The following is a 19,620-nucleotide window of genomic DNA, read 5'->3' as shown; positions in this document are numbered from 1 at the left end:
AACTAACTTTTTTTTTTTTTTAAATTTATCTTGAGTTCCACTTGAAATACCTAACAGTGCAGTTACCTGGCATGCTTTGCATACTGGCTCTACTGCTATAGATCCCCTGCCTTTAGCACTGCTGCTCCTGCAGCTTTATGTGCACCTGGCTCTTCTTGTGCTCCTCAAGCCTTGAACTTGCTCCAAGATTCTGCTCCTGCAAGTTTGTTACATTAAGGCAGTTTGGTGCTTCTGGTCTTACACATTTTTGACACCTAACCTCCACATTGTTGCTAATGCAGATTTTTGGAGGGTCTATATTTTTTGTCTTGTACCAAGAGCTTGGCTTGCTTTTGCAGGTCTATGCCATTCAGTTCTTCTGTTCCTGTAATTTTCTCCCCACACCCAACAATGTCTTATCAACTTCTGCAGATTTTGACAGAGGATGCTAGTCAGTGCTGCTTCTCCCACAGGTTTTCAGTACCTCATAGCCTTGGTGCTGCTATTCCTAAAATCAGTACTTTCCATGCATATTTGCTTTACGGGGAACCCTGAATATGGATTATCCCCAACTTCTCTCTGTGCTCAGGATGGATATTGCTGCTCTTCCTTAGTCCCATATCCACTACTGCTCCTACTATTTTTTACTCAGGGCTTGTGTACTGTTGTTTCTCCAGGCTTTCATACACCCCGCCCACTTAATATGTCGCAGGTTTACCGCTACATTTAACACTGCCCCTGCTGTGAACTTCCCAGTACGCATGCAGCCAGCAGCACTACTGATCCGGGAGTAGCTCCCGCAGGTTTTGCACCGGGTAGCTATCAGTGCTTTGGTTTATGCCACACGGAAGCGCACGTGCTGCGGTGGCTCCCTGCCTGCTCCCATCCACACCTTGGGGCGTCTCATACTTCTCGGCAGCTGGGAGAGCCCTGCCCCTCTCAACGGTCCCTCCACACAAGGCCGGGCCCCCAGCGTGACCGGCTCGTCAGACTCCGCTCCCCCCCCCCATTCTCCAAGGCGGCTGGCTCCTCAGGTCCCGGCTCCCCACCCCCCTTTCCCCTGCTCCTCTCCCCCTCCCCCGGGCCGGCTCCCCGCCCCCCTCTTCCCCCTCCCCCGCCCCGGCTCCCCGCCCCCCTTCCCCCTCCCCCGGGCCGGCTCCCCGCCTCCCTTCCCCCCCCACACCCCCAGCCGGCTCCCCATCCCCTCTCCACCGCACCCCCCCCCCCGGGCCGGCTCCCCACCCCCCCTTTCCCCATCTCCTCTCTTCTCCCCCCGGGCCGGCTCCCCACCCCCCCTTTCCCCATCTCCTCTCTTCTCCCCCCTCCCCCCGGGCCGGCTCCCCACCCCCCCCTTTCCCCATCTCCTCTCTTCTCCCCCCTCCCCCCGGGCCGGCTCCCCACACCTCGCTTGCCCGGAGCGCCGTAGTTCCCGCGCGCTGCCCCCGCGAGCAGCCGAGGCTCCCTCCGCGGCTACCCGGGGCGACTCTCAGGGCTCCGGCGCCAGGGCGGCTGCGGGTCCTCCGGGCGCTTTCCCAGCCTGCACCGCGGCGCGGCGGCGCTCTGGCCGGCCTGTCGCTGTCACCGCCAGGAGGAGGCCGACGCCGCTGCGCTCCTCGAGCCGCCGAGCAGGAAGGAGCCTTCGCCGCCGCCGAACTTTCCCTCAGGACCCGCCATGCCCGGGGCCGCGGCCCGGGCACTCTGAGCGCCGCGCCCGCCTTCCCGTCGCAGCGCCGCGGCCGGTAAGCCCCGGGGCGCGGGGCAGCTGCCTGGGCCCGGCCGCTCACGCGCAAGGAGGGAGGGAGGGAGAAGCTGGGCCTCGCCGCTCCCTGTGCGCGGCGCTGCGGGCCAAGCGGCCCCGAAGGCTCCGCGCAACCGCGAGCGGCGCAGGGGGAGGCCAGAGGAGGCCGGAGACCCCGCGCGGCCGGACCCTGAGTGGGCGGGGGCGGAGGAAGAAGGGGGGGGGGAGAGGAAGCTTCCACCCCCTTTGTTGCTGTGGAGGGTGAATTTGAGGGAAGCTTCCTTCCGCCTGCCCCCCCCCCGCGGGCTGCGCTCGGGGCTTTCCCTGCCGGAGTCCCGCTGAGCGCGGGGCAGGCGGCGGAGTGAGAGCGGGGCTGACAGACAAAGCGCGGGGAGATTCGGGGACACGGAGACAGGCACCCCAACACCCCCCGTTTTCTATTGTTCTCGGGAAGGGGAGCTGCTGATTTGGGAGATTTAATCTGCAGGGGCGCCCTCACGCTCCCCATGGGCAGCTTTGCGAGTGGTCTCTCCAGCGTCAGAGGCTGCTAACAAGTGCCTGCTTGGGGGGAAGAAAGGGGGGTGGAGGAGTTGTGATGGGTTCTGTAATTGAGATTTAAACTCTTGCCCCTCCTGTCAAACCTTAGTCTGGACGAGCATAATCGCTCATCTATTTTTTTTAACGGTGCATAGACATGGGCTACACATCAGTGTGGCAAATATAACCCCTCTGTGAAGCTGTCCCTTTTCCATTCCCTTACATCTTTTTTAGTTCTTTGGTTTGAGAGATGCTGAATAATGATGTAAAATATTGTTATACATAGAATCCAGTGAGCAAACTCTTAAATTTGTTTCTCAGCCTCCCCCTGGAACATGGCCATGAAATGGAAAGTAAAATGTTGGTGACTCTGGAAAGTTAGAAGCTTAAAATGAGATTGAGAGAGCTGGTGATTTCACCTCAGCACTTTGGGGGGGAGGAGGGGGGAAGGTCATTGAAAAGGCAAACTGTATAAAATCAAAACTTTATTAAAATAAAGAGAATATTTATTGTTTTGTTTTTAATATGCTAGATTAAATAAAAGCTAAAGTACAAACTTTAATATTACTTTTCAAAGTCACTAGGAATATGTACTGGAACTTGAGATCCTTGAATACAGTGGATCATCTATGTTCAGATTTACTTCTTTGCTTGTGGGGAGGACTGGCCAACACTTGCCCTTCTTAGGTTTGGAGGAAAAAGAAGTTGAGGAATGGAATCATCCTATCCCACTTCTTGCAGAGAGCCATATTATATAGTAGACTAGACTAGAAGATCTAATGGTCCTTTCTAGCTGTAAAATACTTGAATTTACAAAAAATGTTTATGCCCCTTCAGGATGTCTTAACTTTTCTATATTTCCTCTGCACCCTGTTGGACTCATGCATACTTCCAGGGACAGCTGTCATTGAGGGAAACTCAGACAGTGCCAGGAGGCCCACAGCCTGTCAGACATAGTCTTCTATGGATCTAGAGGAAATTGAGGGTTCTGGATTGAAGTCCTGTTGGTTTCACAGAAGGGACAAATGCTGATTTTTCCAGGAATAATTAGAGGAAAACTCTGCAACATCAGCTTTACTAATTAATTCCTCCCCCTACTGAAATTCTCTATCATGGTTTTTTAACCTCTATATTTTAAAACATAGTGACTGTTTAATTATAATTGCATTTATTTGCTCATTTTCTGAAAGTGCTTTCTTCATAGCTGTGAAGACTATACAGTTACTAGGCTAATATAACTTTAAAAACAAAATAAAGAGTCTAGCCTCCTGTAATTGACTATAAAAAACTGCATTCACATTTTCTGTCCTCCCCACCTCAAGTCTGGGATAACTGGTGTATATGTAATATATATATTTCTGACATGGTTCTTTATTGCCATGTATTTAATTTCTACCCAAATTCATGTCCTGATCCTGCAAACATTCATAAATATATTAATTTTAATGGAAAGTCTCTAATATAACAGAACCATATTGTCAGGCTATAAGTATCTAATTAGCATCTGAGGGAGCACAATGAGAAAAAAATCTGTTGCAAAAAATATTGGAAGAAAAATGAATTCTGTGGAAGGCCAAAAGTTGTATTATGGACACTATACACACACGAGTCTCATATACATGCATATTAACACTGTATTCTGGGGAAGGGGAGAATAATGGCATTCTAAATCTATTGAAGTTGAAATCTGCTGCTTCTAATTTGTGAATTTCTTTGAGAATAACATTAGTTATGTTTTAAAATAATATTATCAACATATTGTGTCCTAGTGAAATATTATGAACTCAACTGAGCTTCTATTCCTGTCAGCTCATTGATAGGACTGTGCACCACAAATTTGGTGATATACGTTTGGAAATGGCAAAACTAAAGTTTTCATTTGTGAGTTTAGTCAGTTTTAGACTGTTTAAAAAAAAAACCCTAACAGGAAAATTAGGAGGATGAATATGTGATCAGAACCATCAAGGAAGATTGATTTAAATCAAAGCTATTTAAATCACCAAAAAAAAAATAATTGATTTAAATCAGGTTTTCAACTGATATTTCACATATTTCTTTAAGCAGTGGTGAAAATTTGATCACTAAAACATGTTAATTTACAGCTCAGTACAACCTTTTACAACATTTGAGAGGGTATACTTTGTGGTTTTTTTTGTAGATAACTTGATTTTTATTAATTTAGTAAATAGTACATAATACTTATTACCTGTGTCAAGCTGCACATTCAGTAACTGTACATTAGCAATGGCAAGAACTAAATCACACACACAAACATAATATCACTTATTTTATTAAATTAAATCTTAAATGTTACATAAATGTTTCACATTTACACTTTCAGTAGTCTTCTGAGTTGCCGGCTGACCTCTTTCCTTTAAACTCTTTTTTTAAATTAAATGTTATTAACTCTAACAGACAAGTTCTCAGAACACTACATGTATGGTGTCCTTAAAACTTCTACAACTAGCTCTCATCTTCTCCACTTCCAGTATCATTTTGATACAGATCTGATTCCAAGTAATCAAAAAAGCTAAGATTGTGCTTATAGTGCAATTAATTTTGGAGTAAACTACAGTGAAAACAAGTGTAGGATGGGGTTCCTGTGGGAAAACTGAGGTATGCTGAAGTAAAATAGGGAACTGACTTATGGCATCACCATTATGGTCTGTGACCATGGTGTTCCAAAATAAGAGGTATATATTATGTAATATAAAATAAGAAAATGACACTCAGTAGCAACTGGAAGCTCTAGCTTTCTCTTATTGCAGCTTCCTCTAGTCTACTGTATACTTGGGTGATAGATTTGAAACCTAGTTAATTAATTAAACAAGCCGTAAGGATTAGCTGAGCTAAACTTTTTTGTCCTACCAAAATCCACCATAGCAAACAGCTTGGGAATTTACTTGTCAAATCACACTTATCCTAAAAGACAAAGAGTCTTGAAGATTGATGCATTGCAAAGTTGATCCACATTGTTCTTCAGACATATCCACATCTTCATCCACATCATTTTCTCCCAAAAAGCAGTTTTCCTTATGATGTTTCATTCTTGCAGCTAAGACTGAATCACTGCTTACACTCTTAACACGTTTTCCTTTTTTACCCAGGGAACAAATTTCTTCAAAATATTCCCGGATAGGGGCTCTCTTCTGCCCAGAAGCCATGACAGTTTTTCCAAAGCAAAGGGGCTGATTGAAAGCTGTGTGTGCTGAATAGTGCATTCCTTTTTTTCCCCAGTCCACTCCAATGTTCCTTTCTGTTACATCTTGGTCCTTTCCTATATATTGTGTGTCTGTCTTCAGACAATATCTTAGAACTTAGATAACTAAGTTCCTTAGGCCAATGTCTACCACTGCATAAGCACAGAACAAAAAACAATCGTATCCAGCCTATGTCTCTCTTTTCTGCTAAGAGACAGAAGTTGAAAACCCAGAACTTACAAGAAGCAAGAACTTGTTTGTTAGGTTGGATAGATTAGAGTTATTAATTCATTTTTGTCAGCCTGTATGTATAGTTGTAGCATGTTTATGATAAGATTTAATTGTAACTATTATTTTTAAATGAGAAATTTAGTATTTTATTGATGATTTTGTTAAAAAGTGATAAACCACAGACTTTTTTATTTAAATAATTGATTTTTATCCACCTTGGTTCCATTTTTAGGGCATGTCTACACAGCAGCATTAGTTCGGAATAACTGACGTGAGTGATGTTAGTAAGTGTAAGTGTGCGTCTACACTTACAAGCCTTTATTTCGAAATAATGTTGAGATGGAGGACTTCTTACTCCGACTCATGGTAACCCTCAAGTGTTCTTCCTTCGACTTCTTGTTGTGTAGACAGCGCTAAAAACAGAATTAGGCTATTTCAACTTAAGCTAAATAATTGACGTAGATGAAGGTGCATAGCTTAATTCAACTTTAGCCCTGCTGTGCAGATGTTCCCTCAGTATTTTGGGAAAATCTTGGAAAGGGATGGTATTTTGCCTTCTGCTTGCTATGCAAGGATCATTGCTGTTTTATTCACAGGTGAAGTGGAATATTAGTGTGCTGTTGTTCTGTTGTAAATATCTCCAGTGAAAACATTCATATTAGGGATGTGAACATGTACACGTGTACATGGTTACACTCAGCCTTCCCTCCTCCCCCTGGATCAGAGGCAGCAGGGGAGAGGCAGGAGTCAGCCAGCACGCATGGGGAACTGGCTTTGAAGCCAGCTCCCTGTGTGTACTGGCTTCCACTGAACCGCCTGCCTCCCTGTCCCCCCATGCTGCTGCATCCAAAACGTCTTCTTAAAAGCTAGCTCCCTGCAAACACTGGCTCCTGCCTTCTCCCTTCTGTGTAAATGTGTAACCACTGAACATTTCAGCAGAAACACGTTTAAAAAAATAAGTGCATTTTAACATCCCTAATTTATATACTTGGGGCACTCAGTTAAAGTAAATAATTTAGAAGTATAGAGTCAGTGCATATAAATCAGTTTGTTAAACCCCCATATGGAGGCTCCTATTTAGGAATAAAATTATTTTAAATTATAGTGGACTAAGACCTCTGTCTGACTCCTGAATGAAAGAATCCACAAGGCGTTAATGTGCTTTTACTTAGAGGTATGTCCACACTTCAAGTGCTGCAGTAGAACAAGTATAGTGCTGCAGCTATGCTGTTTTAGTGCTTATAATGAGGGAAATGTTTTTTCCATCTCTATAGTAAATTTACCCCCATTCTGAGGCATTAACTAGGTTCTCAGAAAAGTCCTTCTAATGACCTCCCTGCATTTACAGTGTGCATTAGGTTGACTTAATCAGGTTGCACACGTGTGACATTTCTCACAGCCCTTAATGAAGTACAGTAAAACTCCAGTAGTCCGGCATCCAATTGTATGGTACTTCCGATAGTCCTGCATCAAAATGGCAAGAGCCTAGTGAATGAGCTTCGGCAAAAAACGAGTCACAAGGCAGCAGCTGAACCGAGCGAAACCGGATGGGACCAAGTCAGTCTGCCACTGTGATGCTGGACAGTGCTTGTGCTACAATAAAAAGGGTTAAAAACACTATGTACAGTATATACTGCATATATATATATATATATATATATATATATATATATGAAACCATTTTATAGTACCTCCTGATAGTCCGGCATATCTGATAATCCGGCATCACCTAGATCCCAAAGGTTCCCGATTATCGGAAGCCTACTGTAGTTAGGTCAACCTAAGTTTTAGGTGTAGATTAGGATTTAACTAAAGATATGAAGTCCATGTACCTGATTCACTTTAACTTTTCTGAGGAATTGTCTACATGGTATGGCGTGGTCACCAGAAGGGTATAAATTGTAGGGTGCTCAAATGTGTTGCATGCCAACTGTACTGTGTAGTAGACCCTGCTGACCCATTGTAAAGTTTCCTAGTGTGTGTTAATATAGTGCTGTTTGAAACAAGGCTATGTCAGTGCACACTGTGTACCTTTTAGAGCAGTGATTCTTAAAGTGCCGTCCACAGATGGTCCGCAGCTCAAGCTCGGCCACCCCCATCTCCTCCTGCAGCGGGTAACTCTGGGGCTGCTGCTTCCGCCTCTTACTCAGAGGGTGGGGTGTGTGTGTGAAGAAAGCCCCGACCTTCTCCACCAGACCGGCTTGCAGACACACCCACCCACCTCCCCCTCCCCCCCTGTGGAAATGGGAGCCCTGTGTCGCACTTTCTGGAGGCTTTCCTGGCTGCTCCCTCATGCCAAGACCCTGCTGCACCCCAGTCTCCCTCTCTCACTGTCCCCACCAAGACCCCACACCCGTCCTTTGCTCCTGCACCCTCCTTTGCTCCTGCACTTCCCCTTTGGCCAGACTCTGCATCCTCCCTTGCTCCTGGCCCCCAACCCTGTTCCTCATCCACCGTTGCTCCTGTACCCTCCCTCCTGGCCACAGACTGCACTCTCCCTTGCTCTTGCTCCCTCCCCCTGGCCAGACACCCTACTCCCAACCTTCTTCTGCACCCTACCTCCCACCCAGATCTTACACATTCACTTCTATACCCCACCTCTTGCCCAGATTCTGCACCCCCATTCCTATCCCACGCCTACACCCCACCTCTCGCCCCATCCTGCATACTGAATCCCTCATTTTTGTCCCCAGCCCAGAACCTAAGGGGGATACTCAAAATGTACTAACTCCAGAACACCAGAAAAGTAAATCTGGCCTATGGGAAGCCCTGAATCTCAGTCCTCCTTATCCCTTCCCCTCATCCTGTGGGTCTGGGAGTGCCAGAATAGTGAGGTGTCTCAGTTGGGGGCCACATAAATGAGGGCTGGAGTTTTTTGGAGGAGTTTTTTTGCTTGTCACTTGTGTGGTCCCCAACTGATTTTTCTGTAGGCCAGTGACCCCTGACCCAAAAAAGGTTCCCCATCTCTGCCATAAATAAAGAAAACATTGAAACCTTTTGTATTGGGTATAAATTAATATTTTACTTTATTTAAAATGAAGTTTGATAAACTAATATGAGAAAGTTAAAATGCTTAGTCTGTTTAGTAATTTAAATTAAACCATTCTCCCTAGATGCACCACTAGCAAAATGGCTCAGGAGTAATTATGTAATTAAGGGTGAGTTTCCATTAGCAACTGGTGGGCCGCGGAAAGCCGCGGAAAGGTTTGCATTGAGCCAGATGGGCCATGGGCCAAAAAGTTTGAGAACCACTGTTTTAGAGCATGTCAGCAAGGTCTGCATGAGGTAGTTAGAAAACATTCTACAGTTTATACCCCTATGAAGTGTTCTGCTGCCCTATGTAGATAAATTTGAGTATCCCTTTGTAGAAAAGCTGTTAGACTGCACATACTTGGAGTTTCTTATGGAAATGGGTCCCTAATTCCAGTTAGTTAGAAATATCTTAAGGTACACTTTGCATAATTTAGTTTTGGATTTAAAAAATGCACTTTCCCCTCCCTCCTTAATATTAAGATAAATGATTTTGTGAAATTAGAGATGCATAAATAAATCACAAGTTTTCTCTTCGTGTTTAAATATTATCCTGCACTGTTTTGCTGGTTATCATTGTTCATGAGAACCTGAAAGTGAAACTTACTTGTCTATTTCTATTTTTCAAACTGAGTGAAGTGCTAAAATTAAACCAGCAAATTTAGATTATTTCAACTGAAATAATTTGTTAGGTTTTATATTTGACTAGGCATTTTAATGAAAGCTGCTGTCTCAAATCGCCATATATTGATTGGAGAGTATATTAACGCCTTGAGCATGCAGTCTGATCCATATAGGTGGACACTTAACACTCAAATAAAGTTGCACTGAAGCTACTGCGTCTCCTCATAGACACAGTAAAACACAGATTAAGAGCTTTGACGAAAAAGTGTATCTCTTCATTCTAGGGATGTGAAACTGTAACTGTGTACATGGTTAACTAATGAGCCTGGGCTCATCAGTTAACCTTCATAGCTACACCCAGGATTCTAGTATGTGTGGGCCGCACTGCTACCTCATAAAAAAGCAGCTCGGAAGGGAAGGTGGCGGCTCCCCGGGCTTCAAGTCTGGCTCCCTGTGCGCACCGACTCTTGGGGCACATTGGCTGTTCCACTTAATATGGTTACTTTATTAAAATGCATTTTAACATCTCTACTTCATACAGATTGCAGAAATTTTGCTGTTAACAGGATATGGACTGTCATCAAATGCACAAACCATTGGCTATTATATATGGTTATATTCCAGTGATAAACTTGCACTCTTATTAGAGAGAGTTTCACAACATTTATTTCAGTTACACAGATTTTGTCAAGTCTGAGAGGGATGCTTGTGTTAGTCTGTATGTGGACATGCATCTGATGAAGTGGTTTTTACCCATGAAAGCTTATGCCCAAATAAATCTATTAGTTTTTAAGGTGCCACAGGACTCCTTGTTGTTTTCACAGATTCTATTAGTTACTTTATTTTAGTGCTTTTCAGTGAAGTTAAAAACACAATCCCATCTGTTTAGCTCATTAATACTACATATACATTCTAAACATAAAATTATTTTTAGGATTTTTAATCTTCATATCTAAATAGCAGTGTCCTTTAATATATTAGCAACAATGCTTTAAGATATATTCAATCTGTATGTTAATTATTGCATATTATTTTGCTTACATATAATACTCATGTATATAAAATAACATATACAAAGACTACAAGTTGGACCTCCCTGGGCTGGTATCCTCAGGACTTGAGTGGTCCTGGACCAGAGGAGGTCAGTGCTTCCCTGCTGGCTGCTGGATATCAGCCCCACTACTGGTCTCCCCTCTGGGCCCTTGGCCTGCTCCCAATAGTTAGTCCTGGCCACTAGGTTCTGCTCTTGGTCCCACAGAGTTCCAAGCCCCTTGCCCTCCTGCTACCAGGGCTGTGGCTTCCTGGCCATCTGCCTGGCTCAGGGCTTAGGCTTCCTGGTTGCCACTGACCCCTGTGCTGCTGGCTTGACCCAGGGCACCTGACTGCTGCTGGCCTGGGCCTTCCCGGCCGCCACCAGGCCCTCTGTCACCAGGACCTCTGTCACCAGTCCAGCCCAGGGCTTCCTGGCTGCTGCTGGTCCTTCTGCTGCTGCCCAGCCTGAGGCTTCCTGGTCCCTGAAGGCTCTCCTGATGCCATCCCCCGGCTCCTGACCTCCAGACTCCCACCTGGCCCTTGCTCTCTGTCAGACCAAAGAGTCCCAGATTTGAGAGGTTCAACCTGCATTACAACTGAATTTGTGATTAAAAATGTGATCTTGAACAGATTGCATAATGGAGGTTTTTTCATATATTATTTGAACTGCTCACTGTATATCAGAAAACTTTCAGATTATTTTCTTACATTACTTGGTGTGTGTCTTGATTTTTATTTTTTTTAATGTGCAGAAAGGTTTACCTTCCTTTAGAAATATAGTGAGACGTGTACTATGCAGAGTGATAGATTTACTTTTGCATGTACATGTATTCCTAATAAAAATTTTTTTTACTGTATTGAGTTGATTCTGATAACTCAGTCTACAAAATGTCTGCAATTATCTATTTAAAAAAGCAGATAAGTACTTTTTGCTCAAAAATTCCTTTTTTTTTAGCTTTCTCACATAGGATATTGTTAGATTTTTCTTATGTTCAGGAATAATTAAGTAGCAGTTTATGTTAGTGGTGAAATATATTGAGGTTTGAATATGCCTTCATCATTTTATTGAGTTTTGGAAAAAGAATGTGGAAAATTGTAGTTTAACTATAGCCTGTATATATTGGTCTGATTTTGTAGCTAGTGTCCTCCACTGCTTTTATTGACAGATAAGTATTACAGTATCTGCATCTTGTCATAGTTTGTACAGAAAACTTTAAGACAGTGCTGTCTGATTCTTTATGGCTTGGATGACATTTTTATAAGTGCAGAATTAAATAGTTTGATGATAAAACGAAATCTGTGTGGGCAGAAGATCCAACTTGCAAATAGCAGAAGGATATAATTTGTGAGCAGCCTATCAAATATAAACTGTCTAGATCTCTGGCACTGAAGAATTAAGAAGCATGTAAAATGACTGTAAAACAAAATAATTTATTGCAATAATAAGTTATTTTAGTAATGCATAAAGTTGTTGTGATTATTGTATGGATAAACTTTAAACTGGAAAGTTGATATACAATTTTAAAACCAAAGATTCCAAATGAAAATTGCATGTGGATAGGGTAAAAATATGACCATTCTTAAAAATGACAGAGACAGTCTTAATGCCCTTGTGATATTGCACAATAAGTGAATTAACTTTTCACTACTGATGTTTCCCAAAATAGAATATAAAAGGAATTGTCAAATGGAACAGTTTAAAAATAGCATCATGGTTGGATAATATTACATTAATGAAGGAGGTAGAGTGAAGAAGATTAGCTGGTAGTGTGACACAATTGTGCATTCACTGAATACTTAAGAAAGGGAAGACACATTTTCACACTATTTGATGTTTCAAAATGGCTGTCTTTAAGAAATGTAAAATACATTTATATTTTCACAAGAATTGAAGTTGAACATGAGAGAGTTCTGCTGTGCTCCAACCAAGTGTAACTTGTTCCTGTAACTAGTATTCCTCAATTTCCTTACCCTGGCTATGTCTAGACTATGGAGTTTTTCCGGAGGTATGCTGGAAAAACTCTGCCACGTCCAGGGAACCCGTCTGCTCTTCTGACATTTTTTGCGGAAGAGCAGATGCACTCTCTGCAAAGCCCTGTCTTTCTTGTGCCACGAGGAAGAAGAACTCTTCCCAAAAAGGAGGCTTTTCCAAAATTTGGCCCAGTGTAGATGGGCCAGTTTTGGGAAAAGCCCCTTTCGACCAAGCTATCGAAAAAGCGGCAGTCTAGACATAGCCCCTCTCTGATCTGTTTTTTTCCACAGCCATCAGAAGCAGCTTCATTTGCCAGCATACACTATATGATTGTCTGATCTGGGTCTGACCCAGCATTGTTGTTCTGCTTTTGCCAGTGTTGTTAAACTGCCTTCTCCTCCTTTATCCCAGAGTCATGGGGACCAATGTCGTAGGGTTTTCTTCACTGAATGTTGCAAATATTTAACATTCATAGGGGAAAATATGCTTTTACTAAGCTGCTTGGAGAAAGATTGAGTTCTTTAGGTTATATAGGAGGGGACAGAGCAGAAGAGTAGCCTTGGTGTGCCATTGTGCAGTTTTATGTAAATTCCGCAGTTATAAGATGGTAACATGTATGGATTTTGCTTACAACGTGCTGGTTCTAGGAAAAGCAAATATGGAGTGTCATTGAGGCCAATAATTTTACAAGATTAAAAAAGGCAGGGGTGGGCAATAATTTTTGATGTGGGGGGGGGGCCCACTCCAAGAATTTGGAAAGTGGTTGAGGGCTGCACTCTTCCATGGTATTAATGGAGGAGGTGCGGGGTCTGGGATGGAGGTTGGGTGCAGAAGGGAGCTTGGGGTAAGGGAGGGAGTTTGGGTGAAGGAGACAATTGTGACCTGGGGCACTGGACTGGGGTACAGGGGGTTGGATTGTGACCTAGGGCAGGGAATTGGGGTACAGGAGGGGGTGCAGGGATTTGTGTTATGAGCTAGGGCAGGAGGGGACTGGGGCCGGGGACTGGAGTGCCGAATCTGGGAGGGGATATGGTTACAGGAGGAGGGCAAAGGATTTGGGTATGTGGAGTTGGGGGCAGGAGTGGGGGGCAGAAGGTTGGAGAAGGGATGGACTGCGGTGCCAGAGGTAGGCTCTGCCAGGAGACTTACCTGCCAGCAGCGGTTCCTGAATCATCTTCCCTGCCAGTCTCTCTTCCCCCCCCCCCAACTCACAGGCCTCAGCCATGTGCTCTGGAGCCCCTTGTGCTACATGGCTGCCTATTATTGAAACAGGCAGCTCCCATTGGCCAGTTTCTGGTCAGAAACTGGCCAATTGGATAGTGCTGGGGGCAGGAGCAGCTCCTAAAGCTTCCCCCCCCTTCCCCATTGGACTCTCAGTTTTTAAAGAAAAACTGCCCCACAACCACATTTCTGAGTGGCATGCAGATGGGGTGAGGCAAGTGCAGAGCCTGCCTGGGGCTCCCTGCAGCATCCGCAGACAGGATCCAGCCCACGGGCTGTACTTTACCTACGCCTGCAACAAACCGCCTAGACTTCTGGTACTCTTTTAGTAAAAGTTAACTGTTACAATAGAGAGAGAACTAGGGAATAGTCAATGGGATTTCCATCGATCATTCAGTTAGCGTATAAGGGTACCTCTGCCTTGCCCTACCAGGCTCTTGCTACAGTTCAAAAGCGGAAGCCCCACAGGGAGCACGGGGCCAGTGGGGGACTCCTGCTGGCCCCACACTCCCTGTGGTACCTCAGCCTTTGAAATGTACAAGAGCCCTGCTAGGGCTTTTAAGATGGCTCCCTCCAACACTAGCTTCTGCTCTCCTCTACCCCTTGCTGGCTGTCTCTGATAGAGGCAGCAAGTGGGGGGGGGGGGGGGGGGAGGCGGCAGGGGAGAGGAAGCGACTAATCGCGTCATTAGTTGACTATCCGATAAGCTTATGCTTATCAGATAGTTGACTAGTTGCTTACATCCCGAGAGAGAACCTCATGTTTCAGGATTTAAGACATTGTCTAACCATTAGAGATGAGTATGAAACCTTCTTGGGTGTATGTTATTCATACTGACTTTCTGAGAAGTGCCTGGGGCTGGTCACTGTTTGTGCTAGGATATTGGACTAGATGGAACATCGGTCTGATGCAGCATGGCAGTTCCTATGGAACAGTATGTGCTTGTGGCTGCTGTTGAAATAGATTATAGATTCTACCAGGGAGACTAGTAGACCCAAATAGATTTCAGAATTCTTCAACAGAAGATATGCTGCAGTCAATGGCCCTGTCTGTTGATTGTCTATTACAACATTAGGATTGTCATCAACTCTTGATCATTATTATGATGGTTCCTAACACAAGTCACCTTCCTATCTTAAGAGCTTTAAGACAAATGAGATGAATGGCAAAGTCAGTTTCTTAGGCTGCATCAGTTACAGCCTTGAGCATTTCTAAAGTCCTATGATGGGTATGGTGGATGTGTATAAAAGCAATTTTCTTGTCCACCATTGTGTCCATAAAATTACCTGTCATGAATTGTTCGAGGGTGGTTGGAAATTTGGTATGTCCTAGCTGATTCTTTTGCAAAGAGAATCTGTTTTTTTTTCTTGCTGTGAAGAGATTAGGTAATGGACGTTGGTTTATTAGATTCATAAGCGATGATTAAGCTTATTAAGTTTGCAGATGATACCAAACTGGGTGGGCTTGCAACTTCTTTGGAGGATAGGGACATAATTCAAAATGACCTTAGCAAGTTAGAGAAATGGTCAGAGGTAAACAGGATGAGGTTTAATAAAGAGAAATGCAAAGTGCTCCACTTAGGAAGGAACAATCAGTTCCATACATACAAGATGGGAAGCGACTGTCTAGGAAGGAGCATAGCGGAAAGGAATCTAGGGGTCATAGTGGACCACAAGTTGAATATGAGTCAACAGTGTGATGCTGTTGCAAAAAAAGCAAATATGATTCTAGGTTGTATCAACAGGTGTGTTGTAAGCAAAACTCGTGAAGTCATTCTGCCGCTCTACTCTGCACTAGTTAGGCCTCAGCTGGAGTACTGTGCCCAGTTCTGGGCGCCACATTTCAAAAAAGATGTGGAGAAATTGGAAAGGGTACAGAGAAGAGCGACAAGAATGATTAAAGGTCTAGAGAACATGACCTATGAAGCCAGGCTTCATGAACTGGGCTTGTTTAGTTTGTAAAAAAGAAGATTAAGGGGGGACATGATAGCGGTTTTCAAATATCTAAAAGGGTGTCACAAGGAGGAAGGAGAAAATTTGTTCCTTTTGGCTTCTGAGGACAGGACAAGGAGTAATGGGCTTAAAGTGCAGCAGGGGAGGTTTAGATTGGACATTAGGAAAAAATTCCTAACTGTCAGGGTGGTCAAATATTGGAATTAATTGTCAAGGGAGGTGGTGGAATCTCCCTCTCTGGAGATATTTAAGAACAGGTTAGATAGACATGTGTCAGGGATGATGTAGATGGAGCTTGGTCCTGCCTTGAGGGCGGGGGACTGGACTCAATGACCTCTCGAGGTCCCTTCCAGTCCTATTATTCTATGATTCTATGATTAGTCCCCACTGTAATCAAGTTTAACAACATCTCTGAATGAATTTAGGTCATTATCACTTGCTCATTTTCTAGAAGTGTGTGAGGAGTATTGGCCTTCAACTTGCACATGATCTCATTACACTTTGGTAGAATCCAGTGTGTGTGTGTATTAAATCAATTTTTGTTTAATTATTAATGGATTTTTGTAGGAGGCTAAGTTGTCATCTTTCTTGTAGGGGATAGAATGGTTGTTAGGCCTTGCACAAGAAGCTGAGTATACCAATTTTAGTCCTGTGTGAATCTTCACTGGGGCATCTGGTAGGTTGTAGAGGTGCATGGGAGAAGGTAGGTGTGTGTGTGGGGGGGGAGGGATGCTGGTGGTATGCGGAGGCCATGAGGAAAAGAGGATTTTTTTGTGTGCACTTGTGAAAACCACATGGTTTCTCCTTCTCCCATGCAAACTTCATGATCTCCTGTAATATATTTAAAATGAATTTTCTAAATGGCCTTTAATTTAGTTAAAAAAAGCTATTGTCACAGACCACCTATACTAAATTTGAAGTTGAAATGACTCTTATGGTTGTTTTGGTATAATAAGGCTTATGGAAAACAAATCTGAATTTGACTTATGGCACAGATGCCACCAACCCATAATCAGTATTGTGGTCAAGGTAGTATTTTTAGAATTAAAATTTGGTGTAACAGAGTCCCCTGTGATTTCTCCCACAGATAGTAGGAGAACTTGACCGCGCCCTGTTATTTACACTGGGTGGCTCTGGTTCCTTACTACTTACAAGGGTGATTTGAGGGCTGTCCTTTGTGAGTCTTCATTAGTCTCTTTAGATGGGGACTCGAAAGAAAAATAACAACCCCCAGCACATTTGATAGTGCCCCTAGAACAGCTCAAAAAGTGAAATGGGGAAAACTCCACAGTGCTGCCAGTGATAAAACTCCTGCGTAATCGCAAAAAGGCAAAGAGAAATCTCCCCTGCTGAGCTTCTGAATCAGGCTTAGTCTGTCTAGCTTACCATGATAGTTTGCTGCACTCTCAGTAGGGTCAGGGCGAAGATATCCTGGCTGGGAGTTTGTGATTTTAGGACTCCCTCCACATTCTCACAATAGCTGGCTGCTGTTTCCTCCCTGTACTCTATATTACATGATTGACAGGGTAGTGGGGTGGGATGTATCTTTCCCAAGCCACCCCCAGAGCCTCTCTGGGACCTTCCTCATCTGTATGGGGTCTATAGTCACCTCATCATACTTGGTATTTATATACAAGTTGATGATTTCTCCAAAGAACTAACTAAATTTAAACTGTATTTCTAGCTCAAATAAGTTGATTGACATGAATCTTCAAGGCATTTTATGCAAGGTGGCCTCATTCAAGGTCATGCTAATTAACAATTAAACAATATTTGCATCCAGCATGAGAGAAGCATGGAAGGGCCAGCACTAGGAGCTCAAGTCATATTGTGTGGTGGGAATGATATGCTATGGCAGCGTTTCTTAAAGCATGTGTGCCGCAGAGAACAGAGTTCAAAATGTCCACCCTTAAAAGGGCAATGCCTGCTCTCCTGATAAAAGGGCAAACTGTTTGGGATTTTTGTTTAACAGTTTCTTTTCCCAGTCCTTTTTTGTTTGTTTGTTTGTTTGTTTGTTTGTTTTGCTCAACAACTTCCCCTTTCCCCCCCTTTTTTTTGGCTCAACAAAAAAATCCTTGGTGTTCCCCATAAAAAAAATATTGTTTGGTGTTCCTCTGTCTTAAACTTTTCAAGAAACACTGCACTATGGTACCTAGAAGGTCTTTTATATTCATTCTAGCTGATAGCCAGCATTGCAAAGACGAACCTTTGGCCTTTTGATAACTTGAGTTTTGCCAAACAGCTCAGGTAAGATTTTATTTAGCATCTTTACAATTTGCAGATTTGAGTTTAACCTAAAGACATAACGTCGACAGAACTCAGCAGTTTTGTCGATGCTGGTAAACCTCATTTTACGAGGCATAATGCCTTCTGTCGACAGAGTTTCTGTCGACAGAAGGTGTTCTTGCATGTAAACTGTCCTTTGCGTCTACACTACCATGTCGACAAAGTAGCTTGCTTTGTCGACAGAACTGAATGTAGTGTAGACGCTCTTTGTCGACAGAAGTTTTGTCGACAGTATCTGTCGACAAAACTTCTGTCGACAAAAGCCTGTAGTCTAGACGTGTACCCTAAGGAAAAGGCATATACAATTTATATGAACAGTATACACATTACACTACCTATTTTTAAATTCAAGAAATGCCATCTGTATCTGTCTGTCTAGCAACCTAACCATTATTAGATGGTCAGCTATTGTATACCTTATGGAATCAATATCTGGAGTTATTGCATTACACTTTCTGTAGACCATAAACACCATATAAAAACTATAGCATGTGCTGAATGTGATCATCCACCTGTTAGGAGACATTAGTTAGAGGGTCTATAATTACACCAGAATATAGTTTCGTGGCTGTTTTGTGATGTTGGTTACAGGTAACATATTACACCAATTCTGGCTTAGTGGTGAAGTCACCTTGGCTGTTAGTTCTAGGACATATCCAAGTTAGTACAGATTATTTCCAAGTCAGTACAGATTATAGTTCTTAATTATTGACTGTGAGTTCATGGAACCAGTGTCTTCCATCAGTTTGTCCCTGATAAGTACAGGGAATACACACAGAAAGTCCACATTTCTATTCTGCTGTATACTGACATTTAATTAGTGCTGAGAGGGATCATGGTACAAGTGCCACTGGGAAGGCTCAGTTTTAGTGGTCCTTTCCCAGAAAAGTGCCTTTTCCAGAGAACTGTTAGTGTTCTGACCTGAATTGCTTCTGGGTTTTTTCTGCCCTGAGCTAATGGATTAGAATAACGGTTTTGCCCATTGCCATCTATGAAATGGCTCCAAGATATCCTCTCTTTTCATGTCATCCCTTTCACTTCGTTTAATTGTGGGCTTGAGTAATTAAAAAGTCAGGGAGAAGATTGACGGCCGATGAAGGCTGACCCACTTGGAGTCTGTGCAGGAGGCCAACAGGTTATTCTTTTCCTTAAAGTTCTCTTAGCCTAGATTAGCATGAGGATTTATCTGGTAAAACTAGTTTGGGTTGTTGGTAGTTTGGTGAATAGAATATGCCAGTGACCCATAATGAATTCAGCAATTGTTTGCTCTAACACTTTTTCCTCATTCTTCAGACAGCAGATCAGCTAGATTAGAAAAGATTGGTTTATGACTGTGGCATTAATATCTAAGATGGAAAGGATGTCATTGCAGAATATTAGGTCTGTCCCGGCTGAGTTTCAGACTCCAAGATCAGTGAGGTTCTCAGCGGGTTTAATTCTGACCACAGGTGTCATGTACATTCCTGGCAGCTAGTGGGTTACTCATGGGCTTGCTGCTAATAAATGTCAGGGGCTCTGTTTAAATTAATAAGGTCTTGCCTGTGCTTTGATGTATGAAGGTGTCAGCCTTATTTTTTTTTAAAATCTATATTGGTTTGCAGTTTTGCTTGGTTTCTAACTTCTTATGTTTGGAAAAGATTTTTGAAAATGTTGTGACCGAAATGCTTTGTTCCCACCAGTCTGCAGTTGATTAGTTATTTAATTTCTTTCAATTTGTGTTCAGACATGTTCTGATCATCATGATGTATGCTCTAATGATTCTTGCTGATAATGCTGGATATTGACAGCAACCTTTGATACAGTTGATAGTAGGGATGT

The 19,620-nt window shown here is 43.3% G+C and overlaps 1 protein-coding gene and 1 long non-coding RNA gene across 5 annotated transcripts in view; one reads left to right on the top strand and one right to left on the bottom strand.

Annotated features, from left to right (window-relative positions):
• The window catches only part of LOC142830150 (uncharacterized), a 33,230-nt gene extending 31,715 nt beyond the window's left edge, over positions 1-1,515 (bottom strand). Inside the window, exon 1 of one of the 2 annotated variants that reach the window (XR_012905128.1) lies at positions 1,383-1,515. This is a non-coding gene — a long non-coding RNA (uncharacterized LOC142830150). Of the gene's footprint in view, positions 1-66; positions 1,096-1,382 lie in introns of those variants that run through there. The other variant, XR_012905127.1, reaches the window with a different exon arrangement.
• Positions 1,516-1,550: 35 nt separating this feature from the next.
• Positions 1,551-19,620, top strand: part of ZNF148 (zinc finger protein 148) — an 85,256-nt gene continuing 67,186 nt past the window's right edge. Inside the window, exon 1 of one of the 3 annotated variants that reach the window (XM_075933180.1) lies at positions 1,551-1,718. The gene's annotated coding sequence lies outside the window, so the exon portion shown is untranslated. The remainder of the gene's footprint in view (positions 1,719-19,620) is intronic. The other 2 variants (XM_075933178.1, XM_075933179.1) reach the window with 2 other exon arrangements.

This window comes from Pelodiscus sinensis, chromosome 7 (genome assembly GCF_049634645.1).
Source record: "Pelodiscus sinensis isolate JC-2024 chromosome 7, ASM4963464v1, whole genome shotgun sequence".
Taxonomy (NCBI): Eukaryota; Metazoa; Chordata; order Testudines; family Trionychidae; genus Pelodiscus; species Pelodiscus sinensis.
Note: the sequence above shows the minus strand (reverse complement) of the source record. Positions and strands in the feature narration are given on the sequence as shown.